The sequence below is a fragment of the Giraffa tippelskirchi genome, chromosome 7 (genome assembly GCF_054371585.1).
Source record: "Giraffa tippelskirchi isolate mGirTip1 chromosome 7, T2T-mGirTip1v1.2.pri, whole genome shotgun sequence".
Taxonomy (NCBI): domain Eukaryota; kingdom Metazoa; phylum Chordata; class Mammalia; order Artiodactyla; family Giraffidae; genus Giraffa; species Giraffa tippelskirchi.
The window spans coordinates 115,931,428-115,957,794 of NC_137281.1; the positions used below are offsets into that span (position 1 = coordinate 115,931,428).

Genomic DNA, 26,367 nt, shown 5'->3' on the forward strand with positions numbered 1-26,367 from the left:
CTAATGGAAGACACATGGCAGAGCTTGAAACAGAAATGTAACAGCCAACATCTGGATGTGCCTTTAACATCTCATCACTCAACACTTTTCAAACCACTTCATCTGGGAGACCTTATAAACCTGCACACGCTAACTTCCCAGAATAAAATTAACTCTTCAAAGTACTGAAGTTGTTTCTCTTTCGATCTTGTTCACTTTATAATAGCTTTAAGCTCACTTACAAGGATGGATACCTTCACACTTGGTCATTATGTACTTATCATGCATGCTCTCCCACTCATCTTAAGTACTAAGGAGAATGACAACAGTGTCTAAAGCACCTCATTAACAAAGTTACACATTAGGACTTAGAGAAACCAAATGGAAGCATATTGCATACCTCAACTTAGTACTATACTTGAAATAACATTTTGAATGATTAAAGAAATATGTAATACCAAATAAAATAGTAGTTCTCTCTTTCACATATAGGGCTTTCCTTGTGGCTCAGCTGGTAAAGAATCACCTGCAATGCGGGAGACCTGGGTTTGATCCCTGGGTTGGGAAGAGTCCCTGGAGAAGGGAAAGGCTACCCACTCCAGTATTCTGGCCTGGAGAATTCCACGGATATCCATCGTATTTGCGACCATGGGGTTGCAAAGAGTCAGACTGAATGACTTTCACTTTCACATACAACTCAATCTTTGTGACTATATTTTAAATGATTTTAGGAGGCCAGAAATTTTTTGAGCTCAGTATTTTGGCAACTGCTAACTCTGATTGCTTAAGATATTTGTTGAATCTAGAGTTAATAACCTCTAGCTAGGCATAATATTTTGCACAGCTAAAAACCTAGAGATCAGTTAAGGATTACTTTGCCATCCCTTCATTTTTCTCCATTCAAAACAATATGACACAACATGCAGATACCACCACACTGGCTGCAACCCAACTCTTGTGCAGTTTTAGTTCTCTGCTTGGACATACTACTTTAATGTTCAAGTGAAACTACACATTCCTCCTACTCCTCCTCATTTCTGGGGCAAATCCAAAGGATTTTGCCTACAATCAGATATGCTCCTCAAAGTAGAATGAGTTCTAACTCTCTTATAATTGTTTCCTGGGGTTAAATGTTCAATAATGATAGTATCCTGTCATAACTCTATTATCTCATTTGAGACAGGTTATTAGGCAGGTTTTTCTTTGTCCTTTACTGGATACAATAAACAGAAACCTGGCATAAATTTCAAACAGTTACTCTGGATCAATGATTGCTATAATGTGAAATTTATCTTTTATAGAAAAGTATATAAAACCTTTGTAAAACTTTTGGAACATAGTTAATAGTCACAAGTTATTTTCATCTTTTTCTCAAGAAATAGGGAAAACATTGTATCATAAGGGTCTGGGCTTTGAAAGTCTATGAAGGGAAAATGGACAAGGGTCCCCTGAAACAACATGGAAATGTTTTACAGTTGCCCTTCTTCTGTCTTATCCACTCCACTGCCACACATGCTATAGACTATTTAAACTCATCATATGGCACATTCTTGCCTGGTCTTGGTCTCAGTAAACTATTAGTTAATTGACTATCTTCTAAATTGTTACTCCTTTCACTAGTATTTTCACTTTAGTTAGGGGCCTTTTAAGCACCAATACAAGCCTAAGGCCTAATGAAATGAATCAAAAAAACATGACATTTCTGGGACCAGGACTGACATTTCCTCTGGAAGAAATAAACTTTAATCATTGAAGATCACGAGACTTACGGTTCAACTTAGCCAGTGCCAAGGCTATTGCAGACTAGGTGAGGAGAATCTGGAATCAGTTGCTGTGAATGAGATAAGAATTTCCAGGCACCTGTAGGCCCATGATGTGGCTAACTTCTTCTCTTGTCCCCACCAACAGTGCCTACTAAACAGGACATAGATTCTATCTCAGTTTCTAGATGGAACTGTCATTCCCACTGCTGGATCTAAAACCCTTTCTAGGACTCCAGACTACTTGACTGTCTCCATAACCATCCTACCCTACTAGGCCAAGAAGTAGATTGGACATGTCACCTTTAACTCTGTGATTTGAATATCTGGACACTATACTCTTACACATGTGATTTGAATATCTGGATACTATACCCTTACACACTTAACAATAGGGAGAGAATGAAAAAATCATATCTCATGGCCTACCAATACAGAATCAATTCAATATCAATACAGAATATTCAACAAAATATTTAGCCCATGTACTGGATCTTGTACTAGACACTAGGGATATGAAGATAAATAAACAAAGTACCTGAGGTTAAATTCTTGCAGTCAGTTGGAAAAAAATGCATATACATAAGTAATTTCACTAAAATCTAAAAAGTGTATAATCAAATTTGATACAAAGTCCTATGAAAGCCTAATGAGGGAACACTTAACTAGTTCTTAGGTAGCTACCTAACTTTCAACCTGAAGGAGGTAGGTAAAAGGGAAGCTTTCTCTGAGGAGATAATATCTTAACTAATTCTAGACAAATTAATGTTCTTTGGTATTAAAAAAGGGAGAGAGAGAAAGAAAGCAAAGGAGCTAAAATTCTTATATGACAAATTAATCTACTGGACCAATACATCTGAAGTTTATAGGAACTATAAACTCTAAACACAATATAAAATAATCACCTGTAGGCTTTAGAGAGTGACCAAAAGCAGGCAATTTATGGAAGAAAAAGTATAGCTGGGTGAAGGGAATGGCATGGAGTTCATCTGCCATTTTTATAGCTTTTAAACTGAGAGCAGACTACAGTTGGAACATAGGGTGGTTAAAACTCTGATAGAAAACTCACAGTATATATCTGGCCTGAATAACCAGAGGACAGAATTTGGAGCAAGTGGAAAACAGAACCAGAGACAAAGAACCCAAAATTCTGTATATAAATTCTATCCAAATCTTTAATTGACTAATGAATGATACATGCATGGACAGGCTTCAAGGAGCTCAGCTAATGATGAATATATGATCTGAGATATTTCCCAAGACGCAAAATTTTCAGATTGAGTCTAACAAGCTTAATTTCATGTTAAAATGACTCTTTGGAGGAATATAGTAGAATCCAGAGTCTCCATAACATTATTTTAGTATTTACATTGTCTAAGTTACAACACAAAGTTACTTGACATATGTAAGAAATATGAAAATGTGACTCAGTCTGAAAATAAAAAGACTTCAATGAAGGCTAACTTTGTGATGATCCAAATACTGGAATTAGCAAACAAGTAATTTAAAGCAGCTATTCTAACTATCATTAGTGAAATTTTAAAAAATTTATTAGATGGGCAGAACAGTAGAATAGAGATGACAAAGGAACTTCAGGCAATTCTAAGACAAGTCACTAGAAATTATCCTGCCTGAACAATAAATAGAAAAAAGTTAAAAATACGAGCAGAGACTCAGGGACCTATGGAAAATATCAGTAGCTCTAATATATGTGACATAAGAGTTATTGAAGTTACAGAAGGAGAGAAGATTTAGAATGGAACAGAAGAAATACTTTTAAAATAGTGGTTAAGAACTCTCCAAATTTGGGTAAAAGAAACAAATTTACAGCTTTAAGAAGTTCAGTAGCCACCACACAGAATAAAAATGAAGTAAATCATGTCTACTCATAACAATCAAATCTCTGAAAACTAAAGATAAAGAAAAAATCCTGAAAGAAAACTGACACATAAAGGAAAACAATAATTTGAATTACTACTGACTTCTTTTCAGAAATAATGGAGGCGTGTGGACAATGGACCATCTTCAAAGTGCTAAAAGGAAAAACCCTTAACCCACATCTCAGTATGTACCCATAACAGTGATGAATACATTTTTTATTCTGAACATGAAACAGCTTTTATATAAGTATTAACAGATTTATAGCTTGAAAACCTTCTGCAGTTTTGATTACTCAAAATGTGGAGGCTGCAACCCTTCTGGAATCATTCTCATCCTGCTGAAAGCATCTGTGCTCTCTGTAGGTATTAAGCTTTGAAGGCATCTTTGGGTAGCTCTCCAGGCTGTTACTTTTTATAAAGTTTTGGTAGACCAGGTGTTTTGTTTGAATCAGAGCCTGGGTGGAGTAAGGAATGATGACAGCACCCAATCATCACTACAGAAAGACTTCCTATACTCAAGCTCTGAAACTTTGCCACATTTATTTTAGAATAACACAGCAAAATGTCTAAACCAAGAGCAGAGACCTCTAGCACAGATTTCAAACTACAGTAGAAAAGTATTCCCTTTTATACCACTGAGTTGAATGGAAGAATACAGAAAAGTTTTTTCCTAAAAAAAAAAAAACTTCTAAAAACTCTTAGGAGGAAGAAATGGCAACCCAGTTCAGTATTCTTGCTTGGAGAAGTCCATGGACAGAGGAGCCTGGCAGGCCACAGTCCATGCAGCCACAGAGAGTTGGACACGACTGAATGACAAAGCACAAAAACTCTTAAAAAGAAACGAGATATTTCCTCCCTTCTGCTCCTTAGAACTGCATTCTGCTTGAAGGAGGAAATCAGACAGATGAAGAAGGAAACAGGGGTCCTGTCACTGAAAAGGAATATTAGAAGGATGGGAAAATATAGAACAAATGTGTCAGTTTCTTAAGTAACCAGATGAAATAATTGTATTTAATTGTTTCTGAATTATTTAAGTATAACATACATTCAAATCCTAGTATTCTTAAGAAAGCCACATTTGCCCCAGAGGATAGTATTTCAGTCCAACGTAATTTTCTTGCTTATTTTCTTGTACAGAGGCTTTATAAGAAGTAACTTACTGTCTCTTCAGCAGGACACAATTGAAGAGACTTAGCACACACACACGCATAGGCATATATGATAAACTGAGGTCAATATGAACTCATAAGTGGTTTAAAAAGAGGAACTATCTTTTCCATCTCTGCCTCTCAAATTATCAGCATTTTTGCCTATGACTAGCTCTCATGTGAGAGCTGGACCATAAAGAAGGCTGAGTGCCAAAGAACTGACGCTTCTGAATTGTGGTGCTGGCGAAGACTCTTGAGAAGCCCTTGGACAGCAAGATCAAACCAGTCAATCTTAAAGGAAATCAACCCTGAATATTTACTGGAAGGACTGATGTTGAAACTGAAATTCCAATACTTTTGCCACCTGATGCATAGAGCTGACTCACTGGAAAAGACCTTGATGCTGGGAAAGATTGAGTGCAAAAGGAAAAGGGGGTGACAGAGGATGAGATGGTTGGATGGCATCACAAACTCCACGGACATGAGTTTGAGCAAACTCCGGGAGACAGTGAAGGACAGGGAAGACTGGCATGCTGCAGTTCATAGCATCACAAAGAGCTGGACATGACTTAGTGATTGAACAACAACTCTCATGTGTACCTAGAATTAACATTAAAGATGTCCTATTAATGTTGACATTTTGTATTTATGATGTTTTTATATACTTTATATTAACTTATATTAATTTTTTCTTTTGGATACTCTTCCACTCACTAACTTTCACAGACTCATGTTTTTCATCAATTCTTAGAATAGTAGTGATTAATATTGTTATTCTGCTGCTCAAATATCACAGCTTGACCAATGGGAGTATTTGAGGAACTATTGACTTTTGGTATTAGTATTACTCTCCAATAAACTTAACTAGGAAGGGACTTCCCTGGTAGTCCAGTGGCTGAGAATCCCTCTGTCAATGCAGGATACAGGAGTTCAATCCCTGGTCAGGGAACGAAGAACCCACATGCTGGGGGGCAGTTAAGCCTGTACTCCACAATAAGAGAAGCCCCTGCTCGTCACAATTAGAGAAAGGCTGCATGCAGCAACCAAGACACAGCACAGTCAAAAAATTAAACATAGATAAATAAAATAAATAAAAATTAAAAAGACTTTATTTTAAAAAATTAACCAGGAAATCTCAGAAGAAAGTGAACAGCAGGATGGGCCTGAGGCCACTTTTTTACAAAGCTTTCCAAATTTCAAATTATTGTTCAAAGTACAAAGTAGGCATTCCAGGTACATAGGTTAGTGTCTGGGGTGTTAGTAAATGACTGACTTAAAAGTCTAGAAGCCTGACCCTCTTGCCTCCAGCTGGGAAAACTTTCAGTGTGATTTATATTTCAGAGGGCCCAGCCCCACTGTCAAGTCAGACTTGACCTGCAACCACATCATTTCATGTTCTTTTCCGTTCCTTTCCTGCTTCCTCTATCTCTTTTATTTTTTCTATTTATATTTAATATAGAAAAATCCAACAGGTTTTATTATATTTGAAAACTTTATGAACTCTATGTTGTTGTATCCATAACAATCTATTCTATTTAATGTCCTTTTTTAAGCTAAACTGTAAAACTGAGCTATTTTTCATCAAATTTTTTATTCCATTAAAAAGTCTGCTCTTTTTTGATGTTAGAAGAAACTGTTCTTTACTGACATATGATTTAAAATACACACTTATAGGAGCTTTCCTGGTGGTCTAGGAGTATGGATTCAATCCCTGGTCAGGGATCCAAGATCCCACCTGTGTTTCAGCCAAAAAACAAAATACAAAACAGAAGCAATACTGTAACAAATTCAAAAGACTAAAACTGATCCATATAAAAAAAAAAAAATCTTTAAAAAATAAAATACACACTCTAAAACAGTTATTGTGTTGAAATTCAAATCCTTTAGATTGTTTTATATTCATGAGAGTTGTTCAAAACGTTTTCACAGGAGACTTATATGCTATTTTAGCATATAAGTGATCACTGGCTGGTTTTCAGAATGGGTTCAGGTTTTCTCCAAGCTACCATAAAAGACACAGGAATTCTGGGGGGGAGGTCCCTTAATTAAACATTTATCATTTGTAATGATTTTCTACATGATTACCTCAAATAACCATGGAAGAACAAAGTTTTAGGTATAAGTTTTCTTTGGAAAATGCTGAAATCTCTGCCCAGACTCAGTAAAAATACTTCATCATTTGTATTGTTAAGCATAGTACAGAGCAGATTCATGATTGGAAATAGCACAGGAAACAGTGCCTGGGTAGAAACTGTGATTGACAAATTGCTGGAGGCTTAGTGCAGACAACTTGGACAGTTAAAAATTCCAATGAGATTTAGTCATGCAGGGCACCCACAAGACTGTGAGATTTATCTCCAGGAGTCTGACCAGATTCCCACAGTCTATTCTGGAGAGAAATCCCCTTGGTCTTCCTTCAAGGGGAGAAGAAAAGGAGGCGTTTTGAAATGCACCAGAGCATTGCCCTGCTCTCTAAGTTTCTTCCTGAAGTGCACTCTTTCAATACATCACCTGCACCTGAACCCTTGTCTCAACTCTTGCTCCTAGGTAACCTCAGAATGTGTTAGGAATGGGCTAGGTAGCAGGCTCTAAGGATGGTATTCAGGAGCTGAGTCACCCGCTGGCCAGCTGCCAGTGAGGACTTCATCGCTCTAGGTAGGTAGAGTATTGGTAGTACTGGTATGCTGAAGCAGTAAAATCATTGAAAGTGAAAGTGAGTTCTCTCAGTTGTATCTGACTCTCTGTGACCCCATGGACTGTAGCCCACCAGGCTCCTCCGTCCATGGGATTTTCCAGGCAAGAGTACTGGAGTGGGTTGCCATTTACTTCTCCAGGGGATCTTTCCGAACCAAGGATTGAACCTGGATCTCCTGCACTGTAGGCAGACACTTTTACCATCTGAGCCACAGGGGAAGTCAGTAAAATCATTATGGCTCTCTAATTAGGTTATGATCTGGAAGAAGCAGCAGTGGCTATGCAATATATCTGGCATTTGAGAGGTACGGGAGAAGTAGTAATTACAAGGTGTGTGGAACTGCATCGTTGTTGCTGAACACGATCAGTGTTTCTAAGTGAAAAGAAAATACGCTAAAGATGATCACTCATCAATTCAAAGCAAAATGTGAATACTCAAGATCCTACAAATACTTAAGATTCTATAAAGATCCTCCAAAGAATCAGACATGACTTACTGACTAAACAACAAAAAGGGCTTAGCTGGTCATGAAGTGAACTCTCTTAAGGAAACCAATGGAAAAAGTGGGACATCTGGGAAAATTAGTATTGGTTGCTTCTGAATGCTAAAGTAGATCCTTACCCTGATTTATATGGGCCATTAGGACTTTAAACTTTGTCCAGTAATGGTAGCATTACCCACATGTGGCTTAGTGAGGCTTCTGGTAACTTAAGTTTCCCGACCAGAGATCAAACTTGAGCCCCCTACATTGGAAGTTCAGAGTCTTAACCACTGGACTACCAGGGAAGTCTCTAATTTTATACCAAGATTAGATAAAATTAAGCCCAATTTTAAAAATTCAGTTTTTCAGTCACTCTAGCCACATTTCATGGAGAAGGCAATGGCACCCCACTCCAGGACTCTTGCCTGGAAAATCCCATGGATGGAGGAGCCTGGTGGGCTGCAGTCCTTGGGGTCGCTAAGAGTCGGACATGACTGAGTGACTTCACTTTCACTTTTCCCTTTCATGCACTGGAGAAGGAAATGGCAACCCACTGCAGTATTCTTGCCTGGAGAATCCTAGGGACGGCGGAGCCTGGTGGGCTGCTGTCTATGGGATCGCACAGAGTCGGACACGACTGAAGCGACTTAACAGCAGCAGCAGCCACATTTCAAGTAGCCACATATAGTTAGTAGCTGCCACACGGAAAACTACAGTTGTAGAACATTTCCATAATCAGAGAAAATGAACAAGAAAAGAAGGCTCAACTCAGCCTCTTCTAGTTGGAAAGCTACTTTTAAGACTCAGTAAGGTAGAAAAAGTGTTAGTCACTCAATTGTGTCCCCCTCTTTGCTACCCTAAGGACTATAACCTGACAGGTTCCTCTGTCCATGGAATTCTCCAGGCAAAAATATTGGAGTGGGTAGCTATTCCCTTCTCCAGGGGATCTTTCTGACCCAGGAATTGAAACTGGGTCTCACATATTGCAGGAAGATTCTTTATTGTCTGAGACACCAGGGAAGACTGCTGCCATGAAATTAAAGGATGCTTGTTCCTTGGAAGGAAAGTTATGACAAACCTAAACAGCATATTAAAGAGCAAAGACATCACTTTGCTGACAAAGGTCCATACAGTCAAAGCTATGGTTTTTCCAGTAGTCATGTACAGAGGCAGAGAAGGCAATGGCAACCCACTCCAGTACTCTTGCCTGGAAAATCTCATGGACGGAGGAGCCTGGTAGGCTGCAGTCCATGGGGTCGCTAAGAGTCAGACACGACTGAATGACTTCACTTTCAGTTTTCACTTTCATGCATTGGAGAAGGAAATGGCAACCCACTCCAGTGTTCTTGCCTGGAGAATCCCATGGACGGGGGAGCCTGGTGGGCTGCCATCTATAGGGTCGCAGAGAGTCAGACACGACTGAAGCGACTTAGCAGCAGCAGCAGCAGCATGTACAGATGTGAGAGGTGGACCATAAAGAAGGCTTAGCAATGAAGAATTAATGCTTTTGAACTGTGGTGCTGGAGAAGACTCTTCAGAGTCCCTTGGACTGCAAGGAGATCAAATCAGTCAACCCTAAAGGAAATCAACCCTGAATATTCATTGGAAGGACTGATGTTGAAGCTGAAACTCCAATACTTTGGCCACCTGATGCAAAGAGCCAAATCATTGGAAAAGACCCTGATGCTGGGAAAGACTGAGGGCAAAAGGTGAAGGGGGCAACAAAGGATGAGATTGTTGAATGGCATCACTGACTCAATGAACATGAGTTTGAGCAAAAATCGGGAGATAGTCAAAGACAGGGAAGCCTAATGTGCTGTAGTTCATGGGGTCGCAAAGAGTTGGACACAACTTGGTGACTGAACACACATATATACACAAGATAGAGAACAGACTTGTGGACACAGTGGGGGAAGGAGAGGGAAGGACAAATTGAAAGAGTAAGATCCTACAAGGCAGCACTTAAGTCATCATTGGCTCAGGACCTAATCATAAGAGAAGCAGAATTTCAGAAACTATTGCATTTTCAACCCTAGAAAGTTTCCTATGCCAAAGTCAGGACCCTGAGATGGAAAGAATGAGACCCTGAGACTTGGGTTAAGGATTTTAGCTAGATCCCGCTCAGAACTTTGGTTTCTTTTTAATTAATTTATTTATTTTAATTGGAGGCTATTGTAGTGGTTTTTGCCAAACATCGACATGAATCAGCCATGGGCGCACATGTGTTCCCCATTCAGAACCCCCCTCCTACCTCCCTCCTCATCCCATCCCCCAGGGTCATCCCAGTGCACCAGCCCCAAGCACCCTGTCTCATACATCGAACCTGGACCAGTGATCTGCTTCACATATGATAATATACATGTTTCAACACTACCCTCTCAAATCATCCCACCCTCACCTTCTCCCACAGAATCCAAAAGACTGTTCTTTACATCTGTGTCTCTTTTGCTGTCTTGCATATAGGGTCATCGTTACCATCTTTCTAAATTCCATATATATGTGTTAATATACTGTATTGGTGTTTTTCTTTCTGACTTACTTCACTCTGTATAATAGGCTCCAGTTTCATCCACCTCATTAGAACTGATTCAAATGCATTCTTCTTAATGACTGAGTAATATTCCATTGTGTATATGTACCACAGCTTTCTTATCCATTCTTCTGCCAATGGACATCTAGGTTACTTCCGTGTCATGGCTATTGTAAACAGTGCTGTGTGAACATTGGGGTACATGTGTCTCTTTCAGTTCTGGTTTCCTCGGTGTATGCCCAGCAGTTGGATTGCTGGGTCGTATGGCAGTTCTATTTCCAGTTTTTTAAGGAATCTCCACACTGTTCCCCATAGTGGCTGTACTAGTTTGTATTCCCACAAACAGTGTAACAGAGTTCCTTTTTCTCTGCACCCTCTCCAGCATTTACTGTTTGTAGACTTTTTGATAGCAGCCATTCTGACTGGCGTGAGATGGTACCTCATTGTGGTTTTGATTTGCATTTCTCTGATAATGAGTGATGTTGCCACTCAGAACTTTGAACCTCTGTATATCTGAATTCTCTGAGCCTACAGAAATGCCTCACTCACTCTTGTTAGAAGATGACACTGTTTTGCTTGAAGCATATGCAGCTGTTTCAAATAGATGGGCGAGTTACAAAACAATACTTGCCCTTCTCAGGATCTGCCACCAACTTGTGTCCTGGAAACCAGATCAATAACTAGAGCAAAATCCCAACATAATTGGGGAGGAGGGGCATTGGGTTTGCTAAAGTAGGAGAGAAATGAGGAACAAATGAGCTGTAGCATCTCAGTAACAATGCAGAGGTCCAAAACAGGGATCATGTGCAAGGAAGAAGATCCTGAAGATGCTGAATCTCGGGGAACAGAATATAAAGCAGCCTAAAGGAGAGCTGTTGATACAGAGGCACTTTCCTATAACATTGGGTTTAAAACATACTAGTAAGAATCTTGACATCCAGTTCTAATAAGTTTCTGTGATGGTTCTTAGAAGCTTTCTAAAAGGAACGTCCTATGTTAAATGAAGTAGAAAATTCAACAGCTAATTATATTACCTGGGATGGCCCTGAGGACATTCCATTTATCAAAACAATACAAAATATAATAGTGAGGATTGGCTGCAGCAGCAGGGAGATGCTCAGTTCTCTGTAAGAAGAGGCTGACAGTAAGAAATCGTATAACAGAACTAGGTTACTAGGCTCCCTAATAGCAACTTTTTAATCCTGGAATAGGAGAGGCCAGGTGGCAGCACCTCACTGTCAGAAGCAAGGTGGGTGTAAGTATTCTCTTGAGTAACAAGGGACCAGCAGCTAGGGAAGCCTAGCTCACAGTAATCTATAGAACATGATATGCCCAGGAGCAAAATAGGATTTGACAAAGGTTTAACCTAATTTAAACAATTCATCAGTGATATATATTACTGGATCAGCAAAAGGTTAAGATTAGTGGCCCCAGTGGGAAGAAATAATCCCTTACCTAGTTTCCAGATCTAAGACAGTTCTCAGACTAAGAACCCATCAATTACAGAATCCAGATACCTTAAGAAGAACACTGCAATACAACAGCAAGTGTGTGCCATAGTTATTTCCCCAGTCGTCTCCCTACAGAGTTTTCTTAGGTTTATTATAAACTGAGGAAAGGGAATACATACAAGGTTTTGAGGGATGTTGGATATAAAGTCTGAGTGAACACTGAGTTGGATATCCCATGGCCTGAAATGTAATCACAACACCTTTGTTGGAATAAGGAATCGAATTCTGTTAGAATAAACAGGCCAGGTAATAAATAGAATCTTGGCCCAAGTCCATCTCATAATGACTTCACTGGTTCCAAGAATTAAAATACACAAAAGATGATCTCATGGTGATTTCCCTGGTACATAAATACATTGTTGGAGTGGACACACTCAGGAATGGGCAGAACCCTCACACTGGTTTCCTGACTTATGAAAGAAAAACTATTATGATACGTCCAAGTGGAAACCCTTGATATTCCCTCCCCCTCCTTGGAAGACTGTAAAATAAAAAACAATACTACTCTAGTGGGAATGACAGAGATTAGTACCATTATATGGTACTCATTATATTCATATGTAATTGCCTTGTCTGACCTCTAAAATACAAGGAGAATAGTATCTCAAACTTAACTAAGTAGTAATCCTAGTTGTAAATAATGAAATGGATGTGATATCGTTGTTATAGCAGATTAACACAGACCTTATTGTGCGGTATGCGGCTATTAATTTGACAGATGTATTAATTTTCAATACCCAGCAAGCAGGAGGAGCATAAGCAGTTTGCTTTTACATGGAATGGACAATAGTACACATTAATGGTCTTGCACCAGAACTAAGTTAACTCTTTCACACTCTATTATGTTGTAGTTGTTCAGTCACCAAGTTGTGTCCAACTCTTCTTGATCCCGTGGACTGCAACATGCCAGGCTTCCCTGTATACTCCATTATAACATAGTGGAAAATACCTAGACCATCTGGACTTCTCACAGAACATCTATCTCATTGTTCTATGACATCAGACATTTCATGTTAGTTGAACTGACTGTGTACGAAATGGGCAAGTACTCTGTACACCTTGGTAAGACACATGCACTCCAGAGTATAGGAGACAAACCCTATGAAAATTCAGGCCTACCCATGTCAGTGAAGTTTTTAGGGGTCCAGTAGTCTGGCGCTTGCTGAGACATCCCCTCCAAATTAAATACTGAAATCTATTTCAGGTACAGGTTCAATTTTCCTGCCTAAAGTGCCTCAGACAACATCACTATACAAAGAATCACTGTCTCAGACGAAGTGAGCAATTTTACCAAAGAGATGTAATAGTGGACCCAGAAACCATGAGATTCACTGACCCTATCATGTACTACATCCCTCCAAACCTGCAGGCCGGACAGAGAAGTGGAACAGATTTATGAATGCACAGTATCGTATATTGGACGGGCATGATTTTTCAGGATTGATTTCACACAAATCAATGGCAATTGTATGGGGACAGTTTCCAAACAGGGAAAAGAAACTCTGGAAGTATGAGCAGCTTTCTCCAGTAGTACCCCAAGTACTTTCTGTCACTACAACTCCATGCTTTCTTTACATATAGGCTTGGCAGTTCTGTATAGTTTGCTTAGAGAAAATGCTTCCAGAGAGGAACACCATATTAAGAGTCTTATTAAATTTTACTATGTGGCTACCACATGGTCGTTTTAGAGTTCTTGTGTGAAGAGGCAGGCAGGCAAGGAAAAGAGGCCCTGTACTAGGACCTCCCTGGTGGCCCAATGGCTAAGACTCCATACTTCAAATGCAGGGGGCCATGGTTCCATCATAGGTCAAGGAACTAGATCCTACATGTCACAACTTAAACAGCTCACATGCCACAACTAAAAGATTCCACATGCTGCAACTAAAGAGCTCGTGTGCCCCAACTAAGTCCCAGCACAAAAATAAATAAATACTATTTTTTAAAAAAGAGTCCCTGTACTGGTGGGGTAAAGAAAGTTGGATGAGATAGCATTTATTGTTTTACATCATAAGGGGAAAGGAAGACTATTCAGCACCCACTCCAGTGTCCTTTGATAACTTCCCTAGGGCTTCTCTGGTGGCTCAGATGGTAAAGAATCTACCTGCAAGGCAGGAGGCCTGGGATTGATCCCTGGGTCAGGAAGATCCCCTGGAGAAGGGAATGGCTATCCACTCCAGTATTCTTGCCTGGAGAATTCCATGGACAGAGGAGCCTGGCAGGCTACAGTCCATCGGGTCACAAAGAATTGGACATGGCTGAGCAACTAACACTTTCACTTGAAGGCAATTTTGATAGCAAATGGACAAAGCCTATAGATACCTAGCCAAGCAGAAGGGCTAGTTAAATGTAAAAGGGACATAGGATGTGTGGAAAAGGAGAAATAATGAGTTTCTGGATTAAACGCAATGTCAGGATTTGAAGTTTTTCCTACTAGCCTTCTTGTAAATTTCTCCAGGAAAAAATTAAGAGTAACACCAAAAAAAAAAAAAAAAAAAAATGTCCTTTTCATCACAGCTGATTGGAATACAAAAGTATGAAGTCAACAGATACCTGGAGTAACAGGCAAGTTTGGCCTTGGAGTACAAAATGAAGCAGGGCAAAGGCTAAAAGAGTTTTGCCAAGAGAACTCACTGGTCACAGCAAACATCCTCTTTCAACAATACAAGAGATGACTAAAAATATGGACATCACCAGATGGTCAACACCGAAATCAGATTGATTATATATTTTGTAGCCAAAGACGGAAAAGCTCTATACAGTTAACAAAAACAAGACCTGGAGCTGACTATGGCTCAGATCATGTGTTCCTTATTGCAAAATTCAGGCTTAAAAATTGAAGAAAGTAGGGAAAACCACTAGGCCATTCAGGTGTCACCTAAATCAAATCCCTTATGATTATACCATGGAGGTGACAAATAGGTTCAAGGGATTAGATCTGGTAGACAGAGTGCCTGAAGAACTATGGACAGAGGTTCGTAACATTGTATAGGAGGAGGTAACCAAAACCATCATCAAGAAAAAAATCCAAGGCAAAGTGGTGGTCTTGCTGAAGTAAAAGAGCAGGACTTGCTGAGAAAAGAGAAGCAAAAGGCAAAAGTGAAAGAAAAAGATATACCCACTGAATGCAGAATTCCAGAGAATAGCAAGGAGAGATAAGAAAGCTTTCTAGGTGAACAATGCAAAGAATTAGAGGAAAACAATAGAATGGGAATGACTAGAGATCTCTTCAAGAAAATTGGAGATATCAAGGGAACATTTCATGCAAAGATGGGCACAATAAAGACAGAAATGACAAAGGCCTAACAGAAACTGAAAAGATTAAGAAGGGGTGGCAAGAATGCACAGAAGAACTATACAAAAAAAGGTCTTAAGAACCCAGATAACAACCATCATGGTGTGGTCACTCACCTAGAGCCAAACATCCTGGAGTGTGAAGTTAAGTGGGCCTTAGGAAGCATTACTATGAACAAAGCTAGTGGAGGTGATGGAATTCCAGCTGAGCTATTTACAATCCTAAAATATGATGCTGTGAATGTGCTGAATTCAATATGTTAACAAATTTGAAAAACCCAGCAGTGGCTACAGGACTGGAAAAGGTCAGTCTTCATTCCAATCCCAAAGAAAGGCAATGACAAAGAATATTCAAACTACTGTACAATTGCCCTCATTTCACATGCTAGTAAGGTAATGCTCAAAATCCTTCAAGCTAGGCTTCAACAGTATGTGAAGCAAGAACTTCAGATGTTCAAGATGGATTTAGAAAAGGCAGAAGAACCAGAGATCAAATTGCCAACATCCATTGGATCATAGCAAAAGCTAGAGAACTCCAAAAAAAATCTACTTCTGCTTCACTGACTATGCTAAAGACTTTGACTGTGTAGATCACCAAGTAACTGTGGAAAATTCTTAGAGATGGGAATACCAGACCACCTTACCTGTCTCCTAAGAAACCTGTATGAAGTGCAAGAAGCAACAGTTAGAACCAGACATGGGAACAACAAACTGGTTCAAAATTTGGGAAAGGAGTACGTCAAGGCTGTATGTTGTCATCCTGCTTATTTAACTTATATGCAGAGTACATCATGTGAAATGCTGGCCCGAATGACTCACAAGCTGCAATTAAGACAGCGGAGAGAAATACCAACAACTTCAGATATACAGATGATACCATCCTAATGGCAGTAAGTAAAGAGGAACTAAAGAGCTTCTTGATGAGGGTGAAAGAGGAGAGTGAAAAATCTAGCTTAAAACTCAACATTCAGAAAAATGAAAATCATGGCATCCATTCCCTTCACTTCATGGCAAACAGATGGGGAAAGAGTTGAAACAGTGACAAATTTTACTTTTTTGGGCTCCAAAATCACTTTGGATGGTGACTGCAGTCATGAAATTAAAAGATGCTTGCTCCTTGGAAGAAAAGCTATGGCAAACCTAAACAAAGTATTAAAAAGTCAGAGATACCACTTTGCGACAAAGGTCCAAATAGTCAAAGACATGGTTTTACTAGTAGTCATGTATGGATGTGAGAGGTGGACTATAAAGAAGGCGGAGTGAGTACCAAAGAATTGATGCTTTTGAACTGTGGTGTTGGAGAAGACTCTTGAGAGCCCCTTGGACTGCAAGGAGATCAAACCAGTCAGTTATAAAGGAAATCAACCCTGAATATTCACTGGAAGGACTGATGCTGAAGTTGAAGCTCCAATACTTTGGCTACCTGATGCATAGAGCTGACTCACTGGAAAAGACGCTGATGCTGGGAAAGATTGAGGGCAGGAGGAGAATGGGGTAACAGAGGATGAGATGGCTGGATGGCATCACTGACTCGATGGACATGAGTTTGAGCAAACTCTAGGAGATGGTGAAGGACAGGGAAGCCTGGCATGCTGTAGTTCATGGGATTGCAAAGAGTCAGACAGGTCCTAGCGACTGAACAATAACAATCAGAATCCAGGGTAAGATGTCTCCAGATGAAGTTTCTCATAATGTTTCTGAGACTACGCCCCATTAAACCTCCCATAGGCATATATCTATCTCAGTCTATTTCCCAAGAAACCTAACTTAAGACTGTATCACACTCGCTCAGCAACCTGAGACCATGCGTATATGAGGGATAATTTAGCACTGCTTTAAACTAACAAACAAGGGTTCTGAAGAGAAAAGTACTCCAGCTATATAACTGCCCACAGGAAGCCATGAGAGCTCTGGACTGCTAGTACTCAGCTCAAATCCAAATCAATTTTTGTAAATATAAATAAATGGATCCTAATTTGTGGTAGTGGTGTTAAATTCATGAAGCTGAATTTCTGTAACGTAAATGGCTGTCTCTTGTGATATAATCACAAGTTATAATACAGTATTTTGAATACAAACTTATCTGAACTATTATTTCTAAACTGCAAAGAAAGTATGAATCATTGGCATTTGAATACACAGTATTCTTTCCCACACTGTTTATATCTTTAAAGCACATTATCATAATAAACATACAGTTGAGTGGCACCTGAACCAAATATAAATTCAACGTTCAGTGAGACTGACACAAAGCATCTCCCTTAAGAATTGCAAAAACCTGGAACCAATCTAAATGTCCAACCAGAGAATTAGTTAAATAAATGATCGTAGAGTATATGACCATTAGTGATGATATGAATAGATTTATATTTATTGACATAGGAAGATATGAAATACTGTATTACTAAGTGTCAAAGCAGCTGCAAGTTAATATTGCAGAATGACATTATTCTATGATAATTTATATTCAGATAGAATTACATCAAGATTTTATTCTTTAATAATTATCATTATTTTGCTTATTATCCCAGATGCTGTCAGTGTCCTATGCAGTACTGCAGCCGACTTCTAATGGCTTCCTCTGTGCCTGAGAGCTTTTTATTTCAGAACTGTGGGAGACAGCTTGCCTGGGAGCAGGCTGGAAATGCTGAGGAAGCAGTTCACCCCTAAGGTGGCATCATTCTGAGACATTTATTTTATAACATTTCCCAGTATTTCTCCATGAGATTTCTCTCTAGAGGCCCACTGTCATAGCTGGCTTAACAACATACCCTGCACTGGCTGGATTCTCTGCCTTACATTACTCCTCCATTCCCATAAGAATTCTGCATTTCCCAAATAATGTGCTTACATTCAAATCTTTGTTTCATCTGTTTCTGGGCTTTCTCATACTATGGCATCTATTTGTAATTTTCAAATACTTCTACCAACGCTCAGATCATTTCTGTAAAAAGTTAATAAAAGTTTAAAAAACATTTTACACCTGATGTTTTGTACATGAGATGTACAGAAACATAACCACAAGAAAAGAGTTCTTTCTGTGTTCTTCAATAATCTTTAAAGCTGTGATGGGGGCATGAAAGCTACTTTCAAATATTTAAAGGGCTGGTAAGTAAAAGAAAAATTAGAAGTATTCATCATGATACTAAAGAAACCATAGAAAAAAGAGGCTAGTGAAAGTCACAAGGAGAAGTATTTCTAATCAAGTAAGAACTGTCTGGGGCTTCCCTGGTGGCTTAGTGGTAAAGAATACGTCTGCAATGCAGGAAATGGATCAATCCCTGGTCCAGTAAGATCCCATAAGCCATGGAGCAACTAAGCCCATGCACCAAAACTGCTGATTCTACACCCCAGAACCTGGGAGCCACAAATATTGAGCCCACACACCGAAACTACAAAGCCCATGCACCCTAGAGCCCATGCTCCACAACAAGAGAAGCCACTGCAACAAGAAGCCCATGCAATGCAAGGAAGAGTAGCCCCTGCTCACCACAACTAGAGAAAAGGCCTGTACAACAACTAAGACCCATCACAGCCAAAACCAAATAATCAAATAAAATTATATTTTGAAAAAGAAAAGAACTGTCTGGCAGTTAAAGCTGCTTCAAATTGGAAAAAATTGTGACTGGTTAAAGAGCATTTTCATTAGTGACAAGTGACAGAGTGTAAGCAGGACCTGGGTGAGTCCTTGACAGGGACAGTTTGCCAGAAGGATCTTTAACATCTCTTTCAACTTGAAGAGTCTCTAATTCTTGAGTTGAATTAATCAAACTATGTGGATATCAGGGAATCATTCATACTTTCTTACTAGCAATATTTGGAGTGTTGAATTATTTGGGACCATATGCTCGCTCCTAGACCTTCAGACATGAGATACGAGATCACTGTAGCACCCTGTGGTAAATACACATTCATAAAACATAGACAGTAGACAGATTCAGAAGTCTGGATAAATCTGGGTCCAAAAACATTGATCAAAAAACTGACTATAGTCAAACCATGAAACAGGTCTTGTTTCATACAATTTCCCAGCATTTGAAATACGTAAGCCAGATACCATCAAGAAGTGGTCAGCTTGAATAAACAGGAAAATTCATTGTGCATCCTAAGACAAAGGAAACACACTTTCTCCTTGGCCTGCATTATGAGAGTGTAGAAATGGAAAGAAAGAATCATTGTGTAATATTGTTGGCACCCACCCCCCCAACTTTGCTAATGAGTAACTTCCTAGTGGGGTTTGGGCTTCACTTGTGGCTCAGCTGGTAAAGAATCTGCCTGCAATGTGGCAAAAGCTTTCTAAAACCCTAGCTTTCTGTCCTCTTAAGCACTTGAGCAAGTAACTTGGATGAAAGATTCACTTAAGGCAGATGCAACATAACTGAACAAATTATCTAGCTGAAGTCAGGTCACAAAATCCTTAAGAGGCTGTACACAGGGTGAATTGAAATTCTAAGTACAGAATGCAACTCCAAGAGTAGAGACTAACAGGTTCACCAGGTTTTCATACCCTGTCCTTGTTCATGCAACTGTGAAAGGGCCGGTATGATATTCCTAGACAATGCACATCTCTTTATTTTTATTATTTTTTAATCTTTTAATTTTGTGTTGGGGTATAGCCAATTAACAACATTATTGTTGTGATAGTTTCAGATGGACAAAGAAGGGACACAACCATTTATATACATGTATCCATTTTCACCCAAATTTTCCTCCCATGCAGGTTGCCACATAACAATGCACATCTCCTGAAAACTACTTATTTTACCAATAAAAAGTAATCTCTAATACATATTATGCTAATTAACAGGCCCTCTGTGTTGATTAAAGATATTAAGAATATTGGAATGTGAACTTTTTTTCTTTTCTTTTTTGCACACTATTCATGTGTGTACACCCAACTCAATATTAATTAGCCTAGGGTGTAGATTAAAATTATACACACACATATTACACTGTCCTTAAGGAGCTATTCTAAGGTAAATTACTGATATGTAACATGATGTGAAGAATTCCAGGAAGGACTACTCTCCACAAAAAAACAAAACAAAAAACTGAAGTTCTACCATTAATAATTCATTTTTGTTAGATAGCACCTTTTGACATTCTTTCTTTTCCCCCTCCTTCTTTCCATCCTCTCTTTACCATTTCTCTTACTGTCCTCTGACTTTCCTTTATACCTTCCCCTCTTTACCATATAATATTCTTCAGAGTGAAGAAAGTCAGAAAGAGAAAATCAAATATCATATACTAACATGTAGATACAGAATATAAAAAGATGGTACTGATGAAATTATTTGCAAGGCAGCAATGGAGAAACAGACATAGAGAACAGAACTATGGACATGGGTAGGGTGGGGAGGAAGGAGAGGATAGGGTGTATGGAGAGACTAACATGGAAACTTGAATTACCGTATGTAAAATAGTCAGCCAATGGGAATTTGCTGTATGACTCAGGGAACTCAAACCAGGTCTCTGTAACAACCTAGAACAGTGGGATGGGGAGGAAGATGGGAAGCAGGTTCAAGAGGGAGGGGTACATATGTATACCTATGGCTGATTCATGTTGATGTTTGGCAGAAATGAACACAATTCTGTAAAGCCATTATCCTTCAATTTAATCACGTCCAACTCTTGCAACCCTATGGACTACACAGTCCATGGAATTCTCCAGGCCAGAATACTGGAGTAGGTAGCCTTTCGCTTCTCTAGGGGATCTTCCCAGCCGAGGGATCAAACCCAGGTCTCCCGCATTGCAGGTGAATTCTTTACCAGCTGAGCCACAAGGGAAGCCCAATTTAAAAAATAAATTTAAAATGAAAAAAAATTATTTGACAAAAAATTCAATGCCTAGATTAAATTAACAGTCTTAGAAAGACATACTCCCAAAACTGACTCAAAAAGAAACAGAAAATCTGAATAAAATCATTATATGTAAAGATATTAAATTAGTAATAAAAACCCACCTAGGTCCAAATACTTTACTAATGAACTCTACTCAGGTTTTAAAGAAGAATTAACACTAGTCCTTTTAAAATTCTTCTATTAAAATAGAAGAGGAGGAAACATTTCCCAACCAATTATATGAGGGCAGTATTACCCTTATATCAAAATCAGACACCACAGAGAAGCAAACTACAGATCAATATTCCTTATGAATACAAAAGTTAAAGTGTTCAACACTAGCAAGCCAAATCCAGCAATATATTTAAAGGATTATACACCAAGTGGGATTTATCCTAGAAACACAATGTCAGATTAACATTGGAAAGTTAATTAATACAATATGAATCAAATAAAAAACAAAACCACATGGTCATCTCAATAGACATATTTAAAAAACTGTCAATTTTCAACACTCTTTCTTAACAAAAGCACCAAAAAAAACTAGAAAAAGAAGATAATTTCCTCAAGTTGATGAAGGCCATCCACTAAAAATCTAGTTATCATCATACGTAATAGTGAAATACTGAATGCTTTCCTTCTAAAATCAGGAACAAGAATAGTATGTCTGCCTTGGCCACTTTACCTCAAAACTGTATTGGAAATACTAGCTAGGGCAAGTAGCTAAGAATAAGAAATAAAAGGGGGACTTCCCCGGTGGTCCAGTGATTTAAGAATCCACCTGCCAATGCAGGGGACACAGATTCAATCCCTAGTCCGGGAACTAAGACCCCACATGCTGCGAAGCAACTAACCCTGCGTACAACTACTGAAGCCCATGTGTCTACAGCCCCACAACAAGAGAAACCACCACAATGAGATGCCCGTGCACCACAATGAAGAGCATTGCCCACTCTCCACAACTAGAAAAGGCCTGTGCACAGCAACAGAGACCCTGTGCAGCCAAAAATAAATAAATAAATACACTAAAAAAAAAGGCATTCAGATGAAAAAAATAAATAAAAATTATGTTTTCAGATAACATGATCTTGGACATAGAGAATCCTAAAGAATCCACACAATGTACCATTAGAACTAAGTAAAGAATTTGGCAAAGTTGCAAAACACAAGATCAATATTAAAAAAAAAAATCAGTTCTACTTCTATATACTAGCAATAGACCATCCAAAATTAAAATTAAAAAGAGAATTCCATTTAAAAGGGCCTCAAAAAGAAAAAAAATACACAGGAATAAATTAAACAAAAGAGAAATATTTACACAATGAAAAGTACAGAATGTTATTGAAAGAAATTAAAGACTTAAATAAATGGAGAGACATTCTACATTCCTGGTTCGGAAGACTTAATATTGTTAAGATGGCAATACTCCCCAAAGTGATCTACAAATTTAACACAATCACTGTCAAAGACTTGGGTAGTCTTCTTTTGTGTGTGTGTGTGGAAATTGATAAGCTGATCCTAAAATTCATTTGGAAATACAAGGAATTCTGAGAAGCCAAATCAATCTTGAAAATGGCCAAAGTTGAAGGACTCACATCTTTTCAATTTTGAAACTTACTACAAAGCTACACTAATATAGACAATGTGCAGTGTGGCATAAGGATCAATAGTACAGAATCAAGAGTCCAGGAAAGAAAAAACTTCTATTTATGGTCAACTGATTTTTGAAAAGGGTACAGTTAATTCAATGTGAAAACAATAATCATTTCAAAAACTGGTGCTGGGACCACTGAATATCCATGTACAAAAGAATAAAGTTGAACCCTTCCCTCACCTAGTATACAAAAATTAATGTAAAAATGGATTACAGACCTAGAAGTAAGAACTAAAATCATAAAACTACTAGAAGAAAGCATAGAGGTAAATCTTCCTGACCTTGGATTAGGCAATGGTCTCTTAGATATGATATCAAAAGCACAAGCAACAACAAAAAAAATATAAAAACTAGACATCATCAAAATTAAAAACTTTTATGCCTCAAAGAACACAATCAAGAAAATGAAAAGAAAACCTACAAACTGGGAGAAAACATTGGCAAATTATGTAGTAACTGATGAATGCCTAGTATCCAGAATAAAGAACTCTTCAGTTCAGTTCAATGCAGTCCAGTCGCTCAGTCGCATCTGACTTTGTGACCCCATGAATCGCAGCACAGGCCTCCCTGTCCATCACCAACTGCCGGAGTCTACCCAAACCCATGTCCATTGAGTCGGTGATGCCATCCAACCATCTCATCCTCTGTCGTCCCCTTCTCCTCCTGCCCTCAATCGTTCCCAGCATCAGGGTCTTCTCAAATGAGTCAGCTCTTCACATCAGGTGGCCAAAAGAACTCTTACAAGTCAACAATAAAAAGACAACCAATTAAAGAATGCACAAAGGATCTGAATTGATATTTCTCCAAAAAAGACAAACAAATGGTCAATACACACATGAAAAGTTGTTCAACATCATTAGTCATTAGCTGATGCAACTCAAAACCCACTAGGGTTTTGAGATAAGATATCATTTCAGACCCACTAGGATGGCTATAATCAAAAAGGTAGACAGTAACAAGTAACAAGAACTTGACACTGGAATACTGATACACTGCTGATAAGATATAAAGCAGTGCAGTCACTTTGGAAATCAATTTGGTGCTTCCTCAAAAGTTAAACACAGGGCTTCCCTGGTGGTCCAGCAGTTAAGAATCTGCCTTGCAATGCAAGGGACACTGGTTTGATCCCTGGTCTGGGAAGACCCCACATGCTGCAGAGCAACTAAACCTGGGCACCTCAACTACTGAAGCGTGCACTCTGGAGCCCGTGTTCCACAACAAGAGAAGCCACCGCAAGGAGAAGCCCATGAACCACAACAAAGAGTAGTCCCCACTCTCCACAATTAGAGAAAGCCTGCTCACAGCAATAAGACCCACCACCGCCAAAAAAATAAAATGAATAAAGAAATAAATCTTTAAAAAAATGTTAAACATAGAGTTACCATATGAAACATATTTTCATTTCTAGATTTATACTGAAGAGAACTGAAAGCTCATGTTTACAAAAAACCTCTACACAGATGTTCGAAGTAGTATTATTCATAGTAGCTAAAAAGTAGAAACAATCCAATTGCCCATCAACTAATTAATCTATAAACAAAATGTAGAATATTACTAGGCTATTAAAATAAGTGAAGTAATGATGCACACTACAACGCAGATGAACACTGGGAATATTCAGTTCAGTTCAGTCGCTCAGTTGTGTCCGACTCTTTGCGACCCCATGAATTGCAGCACGCCAGGCCTCTCTGTCCATCACCAACTCCCGGAGTCTACCCAAACCCATGTCCATCGAGTTGGTTATGCCATCCAACCATCTCATCCTCTGTCGTCCCCTTCTCCTCCTGCCCCCAATCCTACCCAGCATTAGGGTCTTTTCCAATGAGTCAACCCTTTGCATGAGGTGGCCAAAGTATTGGAGTTTCAGCTTCAACATGAGATCTTCCAATGAACACCCAGGATTGATCTCCTTTAGGATGGATTGATTGGATCTCCTTGCAGTCCAAGGGACTCTCAAGAGTCTTCTCCAACACCACAGTTCAAAAGAATCAATTCTTCGGCTAACTTAAAAAAGCCAGACATAAAAGTCTATACATTATTCCATTTATGCTAAGTGTCCAGAATAGGCACATCCATAGAGATACAATATAAAGTAGTTGAGAAGTTTTCTATGGCTGGAGGAATGGAGACAGGAGTATATGCTACTGAGTACAAGGTTTCTTTTTGGGGTGATGAAAATGTCCTAAAATTAGAGAATGGGGATGACTGCACAACTTCACAAATATACTAAAAGCCACTGAATTATACACTTTACAAGGGTAAATTTGTATATGAAAAAAACTTTTTTAAAAAGTCTGGCATACAGTAGGCATGTAATAAATGTTGTTTGGTTGGTTTTCCCATCAGCCTAAATTTAGATAATGGATCTGAGGCTATGTCCTGTCCAGGGTTTAACAACTTTTATCCCCTTCAGCGTTGGCAGTGGTCAGGTGGGATGGACTAGGGATTGCCAATAAGGGAAATTGGAAACAGCTGTCCAAGTAGCTGGACCAGGAGAGGAGCTGTGATAAAGAATGGGGAACCTAAAGTTAGGCAATTATACATATACATATACCCCTCTTATTTAGGTTTTTTTCCCCCACTGCTTGCAAAGTCACTTCAGTCACGTCCAACCTTTTGCAACCCTACGGACTATAGCCCTCCAGGCTCCTCTGTCCACGGGATTCTTCAGACAAGAATTCTGGAGTGGGTTACCATATCCTTCTCCAAGGAATCTTCTTGAACCTGGGATCGAACTGCATCTCCTGCATTGGCAGGCAGATTCTTTACCACTAGCACCACCTGGGAAGCCCAGGTCCTTATCTATTATATATATATGCATGTGTGTGTGTGTATGAGTTGTGAGTGTGTATGTCAATACCAATCTTCCAATATATCCCTTCCCCATATATACCATATATGGAATATTCCTCAGCCATACAAAAGGATAAAATAATGCCATTTGCAGCAACATGGATGGTCCTAGAGATTGTCATACAAAGTGAAGTAAGTTAAACAAAGACAAATATCATACAGTATCGCTTTATATGTGTAATCTAAAGAAATGGTACAAATGAATTTGTTTACAGAACAGAGATAGAGTAACAGATGTAGAAAACGAACATGCTTGATTTCTTCTAGCGAAGGCTGGTATCTCACTGCTTCCAGTCATAGTTGACCGAGGCTTTTTCCCCGCCAGGAAACTAGATCATTTTTCCTGTTTTATTGAGATATACCTGACATATAACATTGTATTTGTTTTAAGTGTATAACAAATAACGATATACGTATATACTGCAAAATGGTCACCCCAATAGGTTTAGTTAACATCCATCACCTCATATTCATTTTTTTTCTTGTGATGAGAACTTTTACTATCTACTCTCTTAGAAACTTTCAAACATATAATTTTATTAACTATAGTCATTGTGCTGTACACTACACTCCCAGAACTTATTTATTTTATATTTCAGCTAAATAATTATATTACTCAGAATGGAGGTGAGTTACAAGAAATAAGAGTTGAATTTCTATGTATGGCAAAAACTATTACAATATTGTAAAGTAATTAGCCCCCAACTAAAATAAATAAATTTATAAAAAAAAAAAAAAAAGAGT

General features: G+C 38.7%; 1 protein-coding gene across 25 annotated transcripts in view; it reads right to left on the minus strand.

The window, feature by feature from the left end:
* The window catches only part of TEX9 (testis expressed 9), a 201,717-nt gene that overhangs the window by 105,418 nt on the left and 69,932 nt on the right, over nt 1–26,367 (minus strand). The window contains exon 5 of one of the 25 annotated variants that reach the window (XM_081510207.1): nt 1,749–1,893. The exons of 23 other annotated variants lie outside the window; for them this stretch is intronic. The gene's annotated coding sequence lies outside the window, so the exon portion shown is untranslated. Of the gene's footprint in view, nt 1–1,748; nt 1,894–26,367 lie in introns of those variants that run through there. One more of the 25 variants, XM_081510208.1, reaches the window with a different exon arrangement.